The following is a 21,752-nucleotide window of genomic DNA, read 5'->3' on the forward strand; positions in this document are numbered from 1 at the left end:
TTTCATTTTTCTCCCTATTTTAGTGAGCATATTTATAATTATTACTTTGAACTCTTTTTTTCAGATATATTGCTTATCTCTTTCATCAATGTCTTTTTCTGAAGTTTTGTCTTGTTCTTTATTTTGGAACATATCCTTCCCTCTATTCATTTTTCCTGAAACTTTATATTTGTTTCTATGTATTGGGAGAAGAAGTTTCTTTCAGTCATGAAGGAGTGGTCACTGGAAGGCTAGAGGTATTTTTCAATCTGTTGTCTGTGCAGTGCCCTGTTTTGCTAATGGTCTTAGTTCTGTGGGTCTCAGAAATGAAAGTCCCCTTGGCAAGCAGCATCAGATATTCAAAGGGTGTCCCTTGGGTAGGATGTGTGCACCCATAGGGTCTGTCAGGGCAGCAGCTACTGTGGAGAAGAAATGGGCCAGGTCTGGTGGAGTGAGTCCATAGTGAACACTAGAGCAGGGACAGTGACAATAGAATGAAGCTTGAGGGGCGCCTGGGTGGCTCAGTGGGTTAAAGCCTCTGCCTTCGGCTCAGGTCATGATCCCAGGGTCCTGGGATCGAGCCCTGCATCGGGCTCTCTGCTCAGCAGGGAGCCTGCTTCCTCCCCTCTCTCTCTCTGCCTGCCTCTCTGCCTACTTGTGATCTATGTCTGTCAAATAAAGAAATAAAATCTTTAAAAAAAAAAAAAAGAATGAAGCTTGAGAGTGCAAAAATGATACCCACTAATGCAAGTCTAACAAGGAAGAAGTTCATTTTCAAATAGCACCTGCTAGTGTTCTTCTCTAGGATTTTGATGGATTCCTGTCTCACACTTAGGTTTTTCATCCATTTTCAATTTATTTTTGTGTATGATGTAAGAAAGTGGCCCTGTTTCATTCTTCTGCATGTGTCTGTTCAATTTTTCCTACACTATTTGCTGAAAAGACTATCATTTTTTCATTGGATATTCTTTCCTACTTTGTTGAACATTAGTTGACCACAGAGCTGAGGGTTCATTTCTAGGTTCTCTATTCTGTTCCATTGATCTATGTGTCTCCTTTTGTGCCAGTATTATACTTTATTGATGATTACAGCTTTGTAATATAGCTTGAAGTCCAGAACTTTGCCTCCAGCTGTGGTTTTTGTTTTCAACAAAAAAATAGCTTTGACTGTTCAGGGTCTTTTCTGGTTCCCTATAAATTTTAGAATTGTTTTTTCCAGTTCTGTGAAAAATGCTAGTGGTATTTTGATGGGGATGGCATTGAATGTATAAATTGCTTTGCATCGTATAGACATTTTTGCAGTATTTGTTCTTCCACTCCATGAGCATGAAATGTTTTTCCATTTCTTTGTGTCTTCTTCAATTTATTTTATAAGTATTCTATAGTTTTCAAAGTGCAGATCTTTTATCTCTTTGGTTAGGTTTATTCTTAGGTATCTTATCATTTTTAGTGTAATAGTCAATGGGATTGGTTTCTTGATTTCTCTTCATGCTGTTTCTTTATCAGTGTATAGAAACAGATTTCTGTGCATCGATTTAATATCCTGTGACTTTGCGGAATTCCTGTATCAGTTCTAGCAATTTTGTTTGATATCTTTCTTGTTTTCTACATAGAATATCATGTCATCTATGAAGAGTGAAAGTTTGAATTCTACTTTGCTGATTTGGATGCCTTTTATATCTTTCTGTTGTCTGATTGTTGAGGCTAGGACTTCCAGTACAATGTTGAACAATAGTGGTGAGAGTGGACAACCTTCTCATGTTTGTGACCCTAGGGGAAAAGTTCTCAGTTTTCCCCCACTGAGGAAGATATTACCTGTGAATCTTTTGTATATGGCCTTTATGATATTGAGGTATGTTCCCTCTATCCCAACATCATTGAGGGTTTTCATCAAGGAAGGATACTATATTTTGTCAAATGCTTTTTCTGCCTCTATTGAGAGGATCATATTGTTCCATACCCATTCTTATCCATACTTTTATTAAACTGGTGTGTCATGTTGATTGATTTGTAGACATTGAACCACCCCTGCAGTCCAGGAATAAATCCATTTGGTCATGATGAATAATCCTTTTAATGCATGTTGGATCCTATTAGCTAGTACCTTGTTGAGAATTTTTGCATCTATGTTCATTAAGGATACTGGCTTGAAATTTAACCTCTTTGACCTTGGCCACAGTAACTTCTTGCCAGACATGTCCCAGAAGCAAGGGGAACAAAAGCAAAATGAACTATTGGGATTTCATCAGAATTAAAAGCTTTTGCACAACAAAGGAAACAATTATCAAAACTAAAAGACAACCTACAAAACGGGAGAAGATATTCACAAATGACATATCAGATAAAGGGAAAGTAACCAAAATCTATAAAAACTTATCACACTCAACACCAAAAAAACTTCCAATAATCCAGTCAAGAAATGGGCAGAGGACATGAACGGACATTTCTCCAAAGAAGACATATAATAGTCAACAGACGCACGAAAAACTGCTCAATATCACCCAGCATCAAGAAAATGCAAATCAAATCCAGAATGAGATACCACCTCACACCAGTCAGAATGGCTAAAACTAACAAGTCAGGAAACAGCAAATGTTGGTGAGAATGCAGAAAAAGGGGAACCCTCTTACCCTGTTGGTGGGAATGCAAACTGATGCAACCACTCTGGAAAACAGTATGGAGGATCCTCAGAAAGTTAAAAAAAAAGAGCTACCCTACAACCCAGTAATTGCACTGCTAGGTATTTACCCAAAGGATACAAAAATAGTGATTCAAAGGAACACCTGCTCCCCAATGTTTGTAGCAGCAATGTCCACAATACCCAAAACTATGGAAAGAGTCCAGGTGTCAATTGACAGAGGAATGGATAAAGAAGATGTGGAATATTACTCAGCCATCAAACGAATGAAATCTTGGCATTTGCAATGACATGGATGGAACCAGAAGGTATTATGCTAAGCAAATAAGTCAGTCAGAGAAAGACAAACACCATATTATTTCACTCATATGTAGAATCTAATAAATAAAATAGATGAACATAGGGGAAGGGAAGGAAAATAAAATAAGATGAAAGCAGAGAAGGAGGCAAGCCGTAAGAGACTCTTAAGTCTAGGAAGCAAACTGAGGGTTGCTGAAGGAGAGTTGGGGGGGATGAGGATATTGGGTGATGGGTACTTGATATAATGAGTACTGGGTGTTTATGCAACTGATAAATAAGTAGGTTCTACCCTTGAAACTAATAATACACTATATGTTAACTAAATTGAATTTAAATTTAAAAAAATAAAAAAAAAAAACACCTGCCAGTACCTCTGCTTCTGTAGAGATCTTCTAGAGACTTTTATCCCTTCAGTATACCCCCTAAGACTAGTCAAAGAATCTCCCTCAAATATGATCCAGGTGTCAAACTACTGCTTCTTTATTGGGACTCATAATAATGTGATTCTGTGTGTGAGTCCTTCAAGATAGGTGTCTCAGTCCTCTGCCTGTCTCAGACACTAGCCTTGATAGTTTTCAAAGTTAATAATTTGGGGAGCTTCCTTTTCTGGTGCAGGTCTCATGAGTTGGGTTACCCCATGTGGGCTGGGTTGCCCCATGTGGGCAAACTTGTTCCTCAGAGAGGAGCTGTGCCTTTAAGATATCCTTCCTTTTTGTAAGTCACCAAGTTGGGGATGGAGGTCCTTAGCCAGATCATTTTTGCTCTTCCTACTGATCTTGATATGATTTGCTTGTTTTGTTTTGTGGAAGAGCTTCTCTGCCAGTCTTCAGATATTTTTCAATGAGAATGTCCTATATGTAGTTGTAACTTTGTTGTGTCTGTGGAAGGAGGTGAACTCAGGTTCTCCTTATGCTGCCATCTGGAACCCTTCCTCCAACAGCCTCCCCAGTCTATTTGAAAGAAAGGTAGGAAAGAGAAAGGAAAAGAGAAAGACTAGTTATCAGCTGAAGAAGGTTGAAACCCAACTCAAGGAAGAGCTTCTAAGAAAATGAGTCACTTAGAATGACAGTGAGAAAATACTGGTATTGAAGCAGTGACCAGGTAAGAAAATATTTTCTAATATACCTACAATCTGAATTGATGAGCAAGAGGGTGAAATGACCCAGAAGGTGAGGGAAGGAAGAACCCAGAGTAAAACAAATCCACTTCCCCTTAAGTCTTCAGATGTAATTCAGTTTGAAGAAGATAGTAATTCAGTCATTATGGAGGTGCTTCTCTTTCTGACCATGATGAAGTAACAGGGCAAAGAATTAATCTCCTGCTTGGCAACAAAAATGTGACAGAAGATTTGAAACAATGGTTTTTCAGGACGTGGAACATCAGACATTGAAGACCGGAGATCTCTTGGAGATGGGAAACAAATTAGATGAGCCCTAAGGTCACTCTAGTTTAGTGCCCTGAAAGAGTTTTCAGTGTGTGGTGTAGGCAGGGAGATCCAGGGACACCATGACAGGTCCCTGAGTCAAGGAGACATTGATGAGAGTCTGGGAGACTAAGATGGCTAGAGTTTATAGGACAGAACACCAGAAAAGTAATGGTGTAAACATTCCAATTAAGGCAGGATTTTTCAGCTTGGACAAATGGCAAGACACTCTATAGACTAGCTACAAGAAACACACCTTAAATACTAAGACACAAATAGGTTAAAAATAAAAGGATGAGAAAAAGTATATCATTCTAAAAATAAGAGAAAGTTGCAGCAGATACATTAATATAAGATTGAAGTAGACTTCAGAGCAAATAATATTAACATAGATAATTAAAGTCATATTATTTGGATTAAGGGACAATTCATCAAAAAGACAAAATAGCTATATAGATCTTATTCCCAAATTTGTAAAACTTCTAGAGAAAAACATAGGACAAAGTCTTTCTGACACTAATTCAGGCAAAATTTGCTTAGATAAGACACTGAAAGCAAGATTCACAAAAGAAAAAAAAAATAACCTGGACTCCACCAAAATTAAAAACTTCCTTGTCTTCCTTGGTGCTGCCTGTAGAGGTGGTAGCCAATCTCCTACTTATCATCATGGTCACCCTCAGAACCCTGGTGAAGCTCAAGATCATTAAAAAGAGGACCAAGAAGTTCATGTAGCACCAGTCAGACCAAGATGTCAAAATTAAGAGCAACTGGTGGAGGGGCGCCTGGGTGGCTCAGTGAATTAAAGCCTCTGCCTTCAGTTCGGGTCATGATCCCAGGTCCTGTGATCAAGCCCCGCATCAGGCTCTCTGCTCAGTGAGGAGCCTTCTTCCTCCTCTCTCTCTCTCTCTGCCTGCCTCTCTGACTACTTGTGGTCTCTGTCTGTCAAATAAATAAATAAATCTTAAATAAATAAATAAATAAATGATTTATATTGTCCACAATGTCTTAACAACTATGCTCCTGTGAGTTTCACTTTCTATTTATTTTTTTTAATATTTTTTAGAGTTTTATTTATTTATTTGACAGACAGAAATCACAAGTAGTCAGAGAGGCAGGCAGAGAGAAAGGAGGAAGCAGGCTCCCCGCTGAGCAGAAAGCCCGATGCGGGGCTCGATCCCAGGACCCTGGGATGATGACCTGAGCCGAAGGCAGAGGCTTTAACCCACTGAGACACCCAGGTACCCCACACTTTCTTTTCTTTTTTTTTTTTTTAAAGATTTTATTTATTTAACAGAGATCACAAGTAGGCAGAGAGGCAGACAGAGAGAGAGAGGAAGGGAAGCAGCCTCCCTGCTGAGCAGAGAGCCCGATGTGGGGCTCAATCCCAGGACCCTGAGATCATGACCGGAGCCGAAGGCAGAGGCTTTAACCCACTGAGCCACTCAGGCACCCCTACCCCACACTTTCTATTTCTTGAAGATAACCTACGTAGATCCCAGAAATTACAAAACATTTATTCATTTTAAATAAAAGCTGTATTACCATATAAGTGATACACAATGACTGGCACATATTAAAAATGTATAATTTAATAGGGTTTTACATATGTATATATCCACTATTACCACAATCAAGATAGAGAATCAATCCATCATTCCCAGAAGTGTTCTCCTGCCCATCCTCACTCCTCCACAGTCAACCACAGATCTGCCTTTTGTCACTATAGTTTGCACTCTTTAGAGTTTGGTGCAAATGGAATCATATAGAAGTTACTCTTTTTTGTTTAACTTTTTTTACTGAGATAAAAATTCATCCTTATTCTGTGTATCAATAGTTTGTTCTCCTTTAGTGAATGGATATGCCACAATTTGCTTATCCATTAACCTGTTGTTGGATGTCTAGATTTTTTCCAGTTTGAGGCTATTACAAATAAGCTGCTACAAACATTTGTGTACAAGTCTTTGTATGGACATGTGGTTTATGTTCTCTTGGGTAGATAAATACCTAGGAGTGATATGACTCAAATGCTAAGTATATATGTTTAAATGTTTGAGAAACTGCCAAACTACCAAAATAATTAAACTGTTTTACCTTCCTACCAGCAGTGTAAGGATATTATTTCCTACACATTTTTGACAATGCTTGCTATGGCTAGTCTTTTTAACTTTATCTGTTCTAATACCCGTGTGTTCTTTTAGTTTTAATTTGCATTTCTCTTATTATTAATGATGTTGAACATCTTTTCATGTGCTTATCTGCCATCCAGTTAAGTTACCAACTTTGGTTAACTGTTCAGATCTTTTGCCTATGTATTTATTGAGTGTTTATTTTCTTTTTTTTTTTAATTTTATTTTTTTATTTTTTATTTTTTTTTAATTTCTTTTCAGTGTAACAGTATTCATTGTTTTTGCACCACACCCAGTGCTCCATGCAATATGTGCCCTCCTTAATACCCACCACCTGGCTCCCCCAACCTCCCACCCCCTGCCCCTTCAAAACCCTCAGGTTGTTTTTCAGAGTCCATAGTCTCTCATGGTTCACCTCCCCTTCCAATTTCCCTCAACTCCCTTCTCCTCTCCATTTCCCTATGTCCTCCATGTTATTTGTTATGCTCCACAAATAAGTGAAACCATATGATAATTGACTCTCTCTGCTTGACTTATTTCACTCAGCATAATCTCTTCCAGTCCCATCCATGTTGATACAAAAGTTGGGTATTCATCCTTTCTGATGGAGGCGTAATACTCCATAGTGTATATGGACCATATCTTCCTTATCCATTCGTCCATTGAAGGGCATCTTGGTTCTTTCCACAGTTTGGCGACCGTGGCCATTGCTGCTATAAACATTGGGATACAGATGGCCCTTCTTTTCACTACATCTGTATCTTTGGGGGAAATACCCAGTAGTGCAATTGCAGGGTCATAGGGAAGCTCTATTTTTAATTTCTTGAGGAATCTCCACACTGTTCTCCAAAGTGGCTGCACCAACTTGCATTCCCACCAACAATGAAAGAGGGTTCCCCTTTCTCCACATCCTCTCCAACACACGTTGTTTCCTGTCTTACTAATTTTGGCCATTCTAACTGGTGTAAGGTGGTATCTCAATGTGGTTTTAATTTGAATCGTCCTGATGGCTAGTGATGATGAACATTTTTTCATGTGTCTGATAGCCATTTGTATGTCTTCATTGGAGAAGTGTCTGTTCATATCTTCTGTCCATTTTTTGACATGATTATCTGTTTTGTGTGTGTTGAGTTTGAGAAGTTCTTTATAGATCCTGGATATCAACCTTTTGTCTGTACTGGAGTGTTTATTTTCTTGTTGAGTTTTGAAAGTCTTTATATATTCTAGATACAAGTCTTTTTTCAAATATAAGGCATGAAAATATTTTCTCCTAAGCTAGTTTATCTTTTCATTTCCTTAACTACATTTTGAAGAAATATTTATTTCTAATTCTTAAGAAATCCTATTTAGCATTTTTACTTTTATGAGCTTATGGTATTATATCTAACTATGAACTCTTTACCTAACCCAAGATATGGCATATTTTCTCTTGCTTTTATCAAAAAGTGTGATTTTTTTTTTACATTTTGTATTTAGTTGCCTTATATTGTGAATTAATTTTTACATAGTGTGTGAAGTCTAAATTGAGGTTTGTTTGTTTGTTTGTTTGTTTTTCTTGTGTATGGAAAATCCAATTGTTCCAAAATTTGTTAAAAAAAAACAACAACTATTCTTTCTCCTCTGAATTACCTTTCAATATTAATAAAAAATATTAATTGACCATATTTCTGTGAATCTTCTTCAGGATTTCATTCTAGTCTACTGAACTATCAGTTTTCTAATCTATGAACATATTATATCTATCCATTTACTTAGCTCTTTGAATTCTGTAGTTTTCAGAATATACATGCTTTGTTAGATTTACACAGAAGTATTTTTGGAGCTACTATACATAACTTTTTTTTTTTAACTTAGGTTTTCAGTTACTTGCTAAACTCATTTTTAAAAATCAATTCTAGAAATAAATACCACTCTCTACCCATCCCCCATATTCTTGCTAAAGACTCCTTTTATATCTTACCTTCAGTTCACTGTGCTGTCTCCCCTGCCTTGAATCTCAGGAGTATTTACTCTGCGTGTGTATATTGTCATTTATTTCCTTTTCTGCTATGTTAGCTCCATAGTTAAAGTACACACCTCCTGAAAGCAGTCTGTGCCTTGAAATTTTTATCTCCTAACAATGTCTAATACACCAGGTTTTCAATAAATATTTGTGGTTTTTTTTATTTTTTATTTAAATTCAATTAGCCAACATATAATACATCATTAGTTTTTGATGTAATGTTCAACAACCCATTAGTTGTGTACAAAACCCAGTGCTCATCACACTACATGCCCTCCTTCATGTCCATCACCCAGTCTCAATAAATATTTGTTACTATTGGTGAATTAACTTTTTACCCTTGGAAAATAATTTTAAAGCTTCCATAAATATATTTGGGTATATTTTAACATATATTCCAACCTGTTCTCCTCCACTTCTCACCAGGCCATATACCTTCACAAACTCTGAATTTGAAATTGGAATACAACTAAGCAGCTAGAAGAGAGGATTTTTTGAGACATTTCTGATAGACAGTATTTATGCATCTGATCTTAATTCACCAGAGCTGCTGCTAGAGAAAGCCAAATAGAACATAGAAATTAAAAGGGATTAACACATTAGTCACTTAAAGAAGGCTTTAATAGAAGGGTGACAGATTTAGTTTTTGCCCACAAACATGGGGATTCCTTGCTAAGTCTTTTAGTATCAAATGTGCCATTCCTGGATAATTTCACATCTCTAACCACTAGAAAAATGTAGCAACACTGTTGTTATTCATATTGTTAAGGCTCTTCCCAACACATTCCTACTGAAATGTTATAGATCTGCTTATCTCTGAAGTTCCTAGTAGCACTTAATCCTAAACATACTAAATCCTTAGTATCATTACTTATAATGTCATATCATCCATTCCTCTGATTGTGAATACTGGCTTCTAAGTGTTCCCAGATTTTCTCACTGTGCTACACTGATGATGACTGCAGATGCAAGAAAATGTGAAGTATCATTTGTTTTCTGCTTATGTTGAGTTTTCCATTTTCCAACCATGTACTTGTTTCAAGTCTTTATGCCAGATTCATTTTATTCCAAGAATGGGTTCTCACTCAAAGTTGACTACACCCCTGACTTCCACACACAATCACCTGCAGGAATGATAGGCAAGGAGCTTGAGGGCAGGTGGAAAAGGCAGTTCCATTTGGGCAAGGGATATTGGTCCCTTGTTTTATTCCTGACCCAAGACTGACCCAGGGCAGCTTGACTTTGTGCATCAATGGAGACATTAGAGGACATTGATTAGAAGTGACTCACTTTTTTCACTTAAGGAGATCTTTGGTAGGTTCTTTATAAATTTCTATATGAAGAATTATGTCATCTACAATTAAGGACTTTGTCAGTCCCTTCCTATATGCCTTTTCTTTCTTTCCTCACTGTATTGTACAAGCTAAGGTTTCCAGTACAACATTAAATAGAAATGATAGGAGCAGATACTCCTACCTTATTCCTGATTACAAGGAAAAATATATTTGTCTGCTTTAGGATTTGGGGGCGTTTTTGTTTGTTTGTTTTCTTTTTGTTGTTCTAGGTTTGGTTTTTTTTTTTTGAAGATTTATCAAGATTTATTTTTTACAGATGATTTATTGATGTTGATTAATTGTTTGGTAGATGCATTTTTGCTCTTTATCAGATTTCCTCTCTATTTTTAGGTTGCTGACTTTTTTTTTTTTAACCTTGCATGTATGTTGAAATTGTCAAATTTCTGCATTGATTAGTATGATCTTGTGGTTTTTCTTCTTTGATCTATTAGTATTATGGGTTGCATGGATTTATTTTCAAATACTGAATCAGCCTTATATCCCTGTAATTATTGGACTTGGCATGCTATTTTGTTGTCAATTATTGTTTTCTTCTACTTTATTGATATTATTGATTTCAGTCAATAATATCAATCTAATTATTTGATGTCTGATATTGATATCAGACATAAAAATAATTGGAAATTTCTCTCTTTTCCATTTACTGGAAGCTATGTGTAGATTATCTGTTCTTTCTTTAAATATTCAGTAGAGTGCTTGTTTCAGCAGCACCTACACACAGTAGAATTTGCCAATAAAACTGCAAGGACCTGGTATCTTTTTGGAAGTTCCTTAATTACAAATTAAATTTATTGTGTGGGTATAAGATTAGAAAAGTTACTGATTTTCTTTTACACAAGAATTTTTGGTAGTCTGTGGTTTTTAAGGATCAGCATATTTCATAAAATTATCAAGTGTATGCACACAGGATTGTTTTAATATTTCCTTATTGCAGGGCACCTGGGTGGCCCAGTCAGTTAAATGTCTGCCATCAGCTCAGGTCATGATCCCAGGGTCCTGGGATCAAGCCCCTCATGGAACCCCTCATTGGACTCCACCTGGAGCCCTAAAGCCCTGCATTGAGCCCCGTATTAGGCTCCCTGCTCAGTGGGGAGCTTGCTTTTCCCTCTCCCCCTGCCTGCTTGTGCTCTCTCTCTCCCCTTCTCTCTGTCGAATAAATAAATAAATAGATAGATAGATAGATAAATAAATAAAATATTTTTAAAAATATTTCCTTATTGCCCTTATTGTCTGTATTGTCCATTATTATCTCTTATTATCTTTGGGCATTGTAGTGATATCCTTGCTGATAATGGTAACTGGTGTCTTCTCTCATTCTCTTTTTTTTTTTTTTTTTTTGCCCTAAGATTTATCAATGTTATTGATTTTTTTAAACCTGCTTTTAATGACTTTATATTTTTTATATTTCAAGGGCATGGATTTTTGTTTTATGTCTGTTAGTCCTTTCTTCTGTTTGCTTTGGGTTTGCTTTGTTCTTTTTCTAATTTCTTAAGTTAAAAACTTCATTGATTTGAGGGGTTTCTTATCAATGTAAGAATTTAATCCTGTAAATTCTTCTCAAACACTGCATGTTATCTGTATTCCACAAATGTTGATATGTCATATTTTGCACAAAAAGGTTTTCTAATTTCCTTTGAAGCTTCTGTTTTTATTTTAATTTTTTATTTCTTTTCAGCGTAACAGTATTCATTGTTTTTGCACCACACCCAGTGCTCCATGCAATCCGTGCCCTCCCTAATACCCACCACCTGGTTCCTCTGACCTCCCATCCCCCGCCCCTTCAAAACCCTCAGGTTGTTTTTCAGAGTCCATAGTCTCTCATGGTTCACCTCCCCTTCCAATTTCCCTCAACTCCCTTCTCCTCTCCATCTACCCTTGTCTTCCATGTTATTTGTTATACTCCACAAATAAGTGAAACCATATGATAATTGACTCTCTCTGCTTGACTTATTTCACTCAGCATAATCTCTTCCAGTCCCATCCATGTTGATACAGAAGTTGGGTATTCATCCTTTCTGATGGAGGCATAATACTCCATAGTGTATATGGACCACATCTTCCTTATCCATTCATCCGTTGAAGGGCATCTTGGTTCTTTCCACAGTTTGGCGACCATGGCCATTGTTGCTATAAACATTGGGGTACAGATGGCCCTTCTTTTCACTACATCTGTATCTTTGGGGGAAATACCCAGTAGTGCAATTGCAGGGTCATAGGGAAGCTCTATTTTTAATTTCTTGAGGAATCTCCACACTGTTCTCCAAAGTGGCTGCACCAACTTGCATTCCCACCAACAGTGGAAGAGGGTTCCCCTTTCTCCACATCCTCTCCAACACGCATTGTTTCCTGTCTGTTTTGACTACAAATTTCTACAAGTGTTATTTAACTTTAGAGTATTGGGGAATTTCTCCTTTCTGTGACCCATACCTATTTAATTTCAGTATTATCAGAGAACATACTTTATAGGTATTCAATCATCTTAAATTTAAGTTTGTTTTGTGAACCAAATTATCCTCTCTATTGAAATGTGTTTTATGAGTTCTTGAAAGGAATAGACATTCTGCTGTCTTTGGGTGGAATTTTCTGTAACTGTTATTTGAATCAAGTTGATTGATGACATTATTCAGTTTTTCTATGAGCTTATTGATTTTCTAATTCCTTTTTTGATTGCTGTATGAGGAGTATTGAAATCTCCAATTATAATTGTGGATTCTTCTATTTCTACTTTCAATTCTGCTTCACGTTTTTTGATCTTCTGTGTTAGGTGCATACATATTTAGATTGTTATATCTTTTTGGAAAATTTATCATTTTATCATTGTACAATGACTATCTCTATCCATGGTAATTTTTCTTGCTCTAAAATTTATTTTATCTGATATTATTATTGGCATTATTATAGGGATTAAAAAAACACTTATTCCATATTTTACTCTCCAAATCGGATTTGCTTTGATCTTATACTCTTTTTAGTTATCCACGTATCAATATGCTAAGAGAATGTCAAGACGTATCTGGAACAACTATGCAATGCTGAAGTTAATATTTATAGAATTAAGTGATTTCTGTTAAAAAGCCAGTGGACATTTACTTGGTTTGACAAGTCTTTCCCATGGGTGGTTTGATATTCTGCAAATGTTGTTTAGTGTGTAATGACACAGATTTAAATTCCTAAAGAAATCAAATAAAAATGAATCAAAATGGTAGAGTCCACTTGGTTTGACAAGTCTTTCCCATGGGTGGTTTGATATTCTGCAAATGTTGTTTAGTGTGTAATGACACAGATTTAAATTCCTAAAGAAATCAAATAAAAATGAATCAAAATGGTAGAGTCCACTTCAATTGTAATCTTATATCTTAGTTTTATAAACCTTCATTTGTTATCACTGTTTAGTAAACACTAAAAAATTACTTACTATGTGTTATTATTCAAATATGACCTAATTTTTGGTTCTTCTTGAGAGCCTGCCTGTCCAAGTCAGATATTTTGCTCTCACAGATGGTAGCCTACAGTGTGTGTATATGGGGACAGAAAGTGAGAGGGTGTCATACCTTTCCTCAAACAATCTATGCATTGAGCACTTTTATTGCATGATCATTCTACCTTGCACAAGAGACCTCTGTCCCAGAGTCCCTGCCCTGTTCTCAGTCTCTGTGGTTCTTCCACCAGACACAGTATGTCTTCATGCTTGCCCTATTTCACTCTTCACTGAGGCTCTGGGAGCTGTTAGTGCTAAAGCTGTCTGCCCTTCTGCTGCTAAGTATGGTAAATGGCTCTCCCTACAACAAAAATAATATTTAACAATCATTAAGCTCTTGCGATATATGCCAAATTGTTCTAAGCAGTTTTTATATATTTCATTGGATCCTTATAATAATCTCTTGAACTAAATTTTATTTTAGTCCTATTTTATAGGTAAGGAAACTGAGGCATTGAGAAGTTAAATAGCCTACTCTAGGAACTGCTTAGGATAACACGCACAGAGCAGATGGCCTGAACGGGAAGCAGGGGCTTCAAAAGTAAGTGTCCTGACCTTCAGACAGCTGATACAAATTAATATGCTTGGGCTTTTTCTTTTTGACAATTGAGGCTCTGTTACTAATTAAGCTTTTTTTTTTCTCTTAGTATTAATTCTCATTTAAGAAAGCCCTTGCTGTCTTGCCCTGCCTTGCAAATAGCTATCTATCAGTTCATCCATATAATTTTACATTTATAATTGGGAAGCCATTCTTCTCACAAAGCCCTCCAGGAGTTTCCATCTCACAGTACCAGAACACTTTTCACAGTGGGCCCCCCAGCCCTCCATGACAGACACCCCACTTTCACAATACTGCTCTGATCTACCTTCCCTTCTGTCTCCACATCACTCTCTGCTGCCTCCTATCTAGCTGCTAAACATTGCATCCATCTTTAACATCTTTACTCAGATGTTCAACTGTTTCTCTGAGGTCTTGCCAAATGATTCCATTTTAAATTAGAATCACTAACCCCTTTCCTGCTTATTATCTCCTCAACACTATTGTGCTCAGTGCATAAAGAATTCAGGCCAGGAACGGACAGTCAGTATGTGTTATGTAATAGCTTCACCCTAGGATAACAGTGTTGAAAGTGTATTTAGCTTCTTCCCAAATGTACCTGAATCATGGCATCAGGTATGACCAGGTCTCAGATCTATAGCGGTTGGCTGGAGTGGATCACAGCACCTTTCTTTTTGCCAAATCAGTTCATTCAGGATTCAGAAACTGGATCTATTGCTGGCACCTATGAATCTCTTCCTCCTGGTACATTCAGTTTTCTGATTGCAAATCCTAATGATTTTTCTAGACCTTAGATTATTATTTCAGTAATTCCACACATTGTGTTGTTTGCTAAAAATGATATCCCAAATATCTAGAATGTGTATGAAGAAAGTTTTTGCACTGGAAAGGGATCACTGGTCCCACAGTTGAAAACAAAATGAAGGCTACTTTCAGTTCTTTTGAGTGTATCAAAGGAAACGTCTTTTAAATTTTAATCAATCACTTTGTATGAATTATAAGAACACATTTGAAATTGGAAGAAATGACATATTTAGAAAGAGAGGTGAATGAGCTCACAGACCACTGTGTTCATGAACTTTCCCACACCCCATCTATTCTAGTTTGTGGAATAATTGGTCCTTGTTTACAGAAGAGAGTTGAAGGATTTGTCTGGGTAATAATAGTAGAACACCCTGTATCTTATTATAAAGGAAGTAGTTTGAAGCATTTGACCTCACTCGAATGTTTTTCAGTCCCTTGGTATCCCAGAGTTTATTAAGTCAAGGATAAATTTCACTCATACCAACCTCCTAAGAGTTCAAAAGACAAATATGAGATCTAATATATTTGTTTCCAAGGTCATTGTACCTTAGGGATTAGAATCCCTCTGTTCACCATTGGAGCATCCCCTCTCTTGCATTGTTATATCAATCTAGCAAACAGAATGATGAGCCTAGGATCAGAGAAATGGAGGGGAAGTTTTGAGAATCCTCTTGTCCATCCATGAACAACTGGGATTTTCTGTCCCAGTGCTGCCCCAAGAAGGATTTGGAGGTGACTGTGTACAGGATGTATGAAGAAGACCCTGGTGGATGAGAAACTTCCCTGAGCACAATCTATTATGCATTTGTCAGACTTGATCAGAATTTCCCACTTTCTTATATCCACCTAATACCACTGCTTAGCACCCTATTTTCCAGATTGATTCATATTCCATGGTCAATTCACTGACATTAAATACTTATCACCTTAACTGGGGTTCAGGTTACTGAAAATTTCAACTCCACCCTCTGGGTGGAGAGGATGTGTCAGGGGACAAGATGTAGAGCCAATGGAAAGCTGTGGGGAGGAACTGCAGAGGGAGACAATGTCCAGTCATGGGAAACCTCAGAAGTGGTTGGAAGACTGTCAAAGGCACTTCAGGCTCATTGTTTTATTTACTTGTTATTTTTCCCAACATTTCACAACCAACTGTATGACTTCCAAAGGTAATGTCAATCTCTAACCAATTTTGTCAGCAAGTAAATATGATGTACTCCTAGGGCACATCTTCTCAGACTAATGTGTTATTTATGTAATATTCTCAGGTGGGCCTACTGACATATTGACACAACTGTTGACAAACTAACAAAATAGAACATCACTGCTGTGCTTATCTTCCCCCAAGCCAAACAGTGATTATAAGCATCTTTTTCAGATGCTTAGGATCCCTTAATAAGAGACATTGAATAAGCCATTAGATTGAGGAGCAATTTAATAAACAATTTCTTGACCATTAATACTATACAGGTTATAAACCTTAGGATAAAAATATATGTGTGTGCTTATCAGTGTATGTGCATGTATTATATGTTTATCTTGTAATATCCATATACCTGTCTTAACTAGCTAAATCCCATAATTCCTGTCAATCATTATGAACTTGCAAGATTTAATTGCAGTTGGACTTTGATTCTTAGTCTAATATTTAGTGCAAATATTCATGTAACTTACAAATGAAGGAAAACCAATAAGCAAACCCATCCTTTGTTATCCTATGCTTAATATTATTGTTGTTTCAGTTACACAGATTTTAAGCATCCAGTATTTATGTTTTAGTTATTTTGGGTTCATGTAATGTAAAGGAAAAATCTGAACATGATTTTTACTTTACAGATTCATTTAGAACATAATTCCTGTGTAAGATACTACTTATTATAATTACTTAAGTTCAGCTGTATTGAATAAAATAAATGCTATCAGTCAATATTAAGTATGCTAAAAAAAAGTGAAGAGGATATTTTTTACTTACCAAAAATATACCACTGTGATTGAAAGATTAATATGTGAGTCCTTCCAGACAAACTTCCTAGGTTGTCTAATGTCCATGGGTTCACAGGGCTACTGGTCCTCCTCCTAAGCCATAGGAAAGTCTCATTTGCCTGGATTCTCAAACTGTCACTTTATCTGTGACCCTATGATGCAGAACAAAAGCCACCTCTGCACTCAGAGGCCAGGACCTGTAATGTGGTTTGGCAGGGACAGGACCAGCATTCCCCAAACACTTTTTTAAAAATGTTGTATTACAGTTTTTACAGAGCCTGCATAATCTGGGCCAGTGAAATATGAACAGAAGTGATCCCCATCTCTGACCAATAAATAACTCCCATGTGCCATCCTTCATTTTCCTTCCCATGCAGAGGACACTGGACCCTAGGAGAAGACAGAGCCTCTAATCAAGAAGGCTGAATGCCAAAATCCCCTGTAAAAAGCTACTCACTGGCTTATCACACAATGTAATGTGTGCTTAAATGTAAGCACCATTTAAGCAAACAGTGTATGCGCCATTTAAGCGTCTATCACATTAGGGCACTGCAGCTTAGCAATTTAGAGCAGTTAGCATTACCTAAGTCACACCATCATTCCATTCTGTGCACTGGGATATGGTTTGCAGGGATAGGAACCCTTGACATCTCTCTAACTCTGCCTTTTCTTCCCTGCTTGGTGAAACTTGAATAATCTGAGAATGGAGTGGATAGAAGGATGAGGTGGGGACAGGACAGGACTGGTTTTCCCATAATTCATCTATTTTCAAAATATTTTCTTGATCCCAGTATGTGATGTCTTTATTGTTTGTCCCAATCTGACAATTATTCTTAAGGTGAATGGCAGCTCCAATTCTCAGAACTTGAATAAGACCACATCATTGGTGGGGGAGGGGGAGACTGTTTAGCCCACCAAACAGGACAACCATGCAGAGGTATTCAACACAAGGATTCTTAGAAGTGGTGTTGAAGGCACAACATACAACTGCTAAAACTCCTTGGTCCTAGACCCAGGGGTACAGAAGTAAAATTTCATTCTCCCAAATTTGCAATAACTGCATGATTGCAATCCTCCAAACTATCTAAGGAAGGGGCATAATCCTCTTGCCAGGTGAGTTCATAGACCGTGTAATGATGCATTGGTTCATTCAGGTTTGAACACAGTCTCTAAGAAATTCTTTAACCTCTGAAAGTTTTCTGACCCTCATTATCCCTGCAATTATTTCTATGCTTTAGGTCATAAGGCAATTGTTGCCACAGTGTTAATTTTCCCTTAGGGCCACAGTGACTCTTGAAGTTATACTGACATATCCGGTCTGGTACTGAGGATAAGTTGTGTGGGCTCTCTCCATGACTGAAGCAGGAGAAGGCACAGATTTCCACACTCAGCTCTAGTGTGGGGACCAGGACACAGAGTTCATCCTCACCCACCCAGTGAAGGACTATCTACCCTCATCCTTCTACCAGCTGCCCTTCACTTGGCCTCTCTAACACCAGCAAGCACCTGTTTTCTCTTTTTGCCTCACTGAATTTCATATATTTTTTAAAGATTTTATTTATTTATTTGACAGAGAGAGAGATCACAAGTAGGCGGAGAGGCATCAGAGAGAGGAGGAAGCAGGCTCCCCACTGAGCAGAGAGCCTGACGTGGGGCTAGATCCCAGGACCCTGGGATCATGACCCGAGTGGAAGGCAGAGGTCCAACCCACTGAGCCACCCAGGCGCCCCTGAATTTCATATTTTATGTGGGGATTTTCTGGAGTCTAGAAACCAAAGGGGAGCTGAGGTCCTGACCTGTCATGTTGCCTTCTCTATGGATTCTAAGGCATGTGGTAATGGGGACCTCTGAGGTTCCTAATGATTTCTGAAACTAAAGGTGGAAAAGCCACGGATCCAATCTTCTCTTGGGTCCCAAAATTTCCTCCCCCCAAGACTCTTCCCTTTTTTTTTTTTTTAAGATTTTATTTGAGAGTGTAGGTGTGAGAGAGAGAGCATGAGCATGGGGAACCCCCGTAGAGGGAAGAGATAAGGCAGATGCTTAAGTGACTGAACCTCCCAGACACCCAAGACTATTCCTTTAAAAAAAAATCTATTTTCCTTTTATTAAAGATGAGTTATTTTTCTAGTTGAGATGACTGATGTTGGATTGACCCTGTTCCAAAAATATGTGTGTTTACATAAATATACATATTTTTAACTTTTTTTTTTGCTTTCACCTAAATCATGTGTTTTTAAGCCTAAAATCTAAGAGTTCACTGTGTGTTTGTTCTGCACTGTTCTCCTTTTGGTTGAGAGCCCTGATCCCTGTGACACCAATCTTTGATGAGGGCTAATTGCTGGTTAAAGGAAAAGTTTTGTTAATGTTTCAACTTGTGTGGGTCTCTGTATATAATTGGGACTAATCAATGTATATTATTGTACTTTCTAATTGAGAGTTTCAATTATTTCTGCAATTTGCTTTTTCTGACTATGTAGAAAATTGTACATTTTAAGGTTATTTTCATCTAGAAAAAGGATAATCTCCCATCTTCTAATTCTGCCTTTGTCTTATCTGCACTGACAAAAAACAAACAAACAAACAAAACACAAACAACAAATGTTGTCTCAGACTTCTAGAGGGAAAAAATAGTATATTATTTTGTACCTTGGGAGAAAAAAAATATCAAGAATGGGTATACAGATATTATTTTTATAGAGAGAAACAAAACACATTGGTTACATTGCCTTATGTATGAAAAGGCAGGGATCATGCCCATGCTGACCCTAGTCCTTACAGATAGAAAGACTCAGCCATCATGGACTTTGTAGTTCTGTTGGGAAAATAAAGACAGAGACTAGAGCCTACAACCTGGCACCAGCATCTTGTGAGTGCTCTCCTGGTAGGGAGCATGCACACATGGACAGCAGTTCTTAACCACAGTAAGTGGGTCTCCCTCATGTATCCTGGTATTTATTCAGTATAGGGTTGAAGAGGATTCAAGAAATAGGTTGATTAAAAAAAAATCTTAACATTAAAAAGAAAGAATACTTGGATCTTCGTAAAAGATCCTTAAAAAAAAAAAAAGATTTATTGATTTACTTATGAGAGAGAAAGCATGCACGTGTGTGGAGAAAAGAACAGAGGGAAAGAGAGCATCTCAAACAGATTCCCTGTTGAGGATGGTGTCTGACATGGAGCTTGATCCCACAATCCTCTGATCATGACCTAAGCAGAAACCAAGAGTTGGACACTTAACCAACTAAGCCACCCAGACATCCTTCATAGAGGTTCTGAAGAATATAAGAATACATATAAACATCTGCATCATTATAAATGGTCTGAAAACCTCAAAATTAGGGATATCACTTCCCACTGATATAACCCACATTTTGGAACACAATGAAGCACACACCTACATGTACACATAGAGGCACACACGCAGTAAAGGATTAAAGCCTAAAATGACCCTTCTGAAAAAGGTAAAGGTAAAAAATCAGCAGGGCGTAAGTCACACTCAGTCACTCACCATCTGTGATTTCTTTTCTTCCCGTAACTTTCTATCAGTGGGTCCTATCTGAATCTTGAATCATTGAAGTTATCACCTCTATTCTGCAGCCAAAGTAGCATGAAACCTACAATGGTGAGATTAATTCTTATGTTTCACTGATCTACAGCAGCCCCATCCTTATTTGAACTATTCTTAAAGCTTTGCTCACCTGTAAGAGAAAATTTTCACTTTCCTACATCAGAAGGAGTTAGTGAAGCATGGAACAAATTATAAAACAAAACTGGTAACATCAGTATAAATAAATCTTTTAAAAGCAGACTTAAAAATATTATTTAATGTGAGCACTGAATGTCTTTAAATGCCATCAGGATACACAAATGACTAACTACTCATATTTAAGAGTGAAAATTTGGATGTTAATGTGAAAGTAAAGAATGAGTCTTCTGTCTTTGATAGTTTCCTTTAGCTCACTGATGTTTTATTCATCCCATTGCCTGTGAAAAGCAGATCTTCCATTCTGTTCACTAAAGTTACATCTCACCTCATTTGGAATCAATCTCAAATATGGTGCTAATATCAGCTAAGTTTATTTAGGGCTATATTAATCAATCAATCAAAAACTAAGGTGTTTTCAAAATCTAGTATATATAAAGCATTGTCAGCTGTAATGATAAAATATTTTACAACAAAAAAGTTATACATCAAGTTAAGACACAGGATGTGTTGTATATAACATATTTTACACATGTAATATATTCTAATCTTACATAGTATATTAAAAATGTATATGCTAGGGGGCACCTGGGTGGCTCAGTGGGTTAAGCCTCTGCCTTTGGCTCAGGTCATGATCTCAGGGTCCTGGGATCGAGTCCCACATTGGGCTCTCTGCTCAGCAGGGAGTCTGCTTCCTTCTTTCTATCTCTGCCTGCCTCTCTGCCTACTTGTGATCTCTCTATGTCAAATAAACAAATAAAATCTTAAAAAAAAAAAAGAATGTATATGCTAGGGAGAAGGCAAGATGGTGGAGGAGTAAGAAACTGAAATGTCGTTAGGTCCCAGTAGTTCAGCTAGATAGTTATCAAACCATTCCAAACACCTCCAAACTCAACAGGAGATAGAAGAGAAGAAGAGCAGCAATTCTAGGAAAAGAAAGCCAACCACTTTCTGGAAGGTAGGATGTGTGGATTAGTGAATCCAAAGCAACAGGAAGATAGACTAATGGGAAGATAGATAGGAAGAGGACCGCCAGCTCCTGGCAAGAGGTGGAGTAGAGGAGCACAACATCAGAGCCTTTAGAAGTCTGCTCCACTGAGGGACATTGCTCCAGAGGTTAAGCAAGGGTGGAGACCTCATGTGGTCTCAGGACCCGTGGGGTCACAGAAAGACCATGGGTGCCTGAGTGCAGCAGAACTCCCAGGTATTGGAGCAAACCGGCTACAGAGACAGAGTTGAGGACTGTGCTCTCAGCTCGGAATTACCTTAAAACATGATCCAAGGCACAGTTGGACAACTGTTCTTTGAGCAGGAACCCCACAAGTAGCAGATCCGGAGAGACTCCCTACTTTCTCCTCCAGGAGGAGTGGCATGAGAGCATGTGGCAGGAATCTGCTGGATTTGG

Source organism: Martes martes, assembly GCF_963455335.1.
Source record: "Martes martes genome assembly, chromosome: 7".
NCBI lineage: Eukaryota > Metazoa > Chordata > Mammalia > Carnivora > Mustelidae > Martes > Martes martes.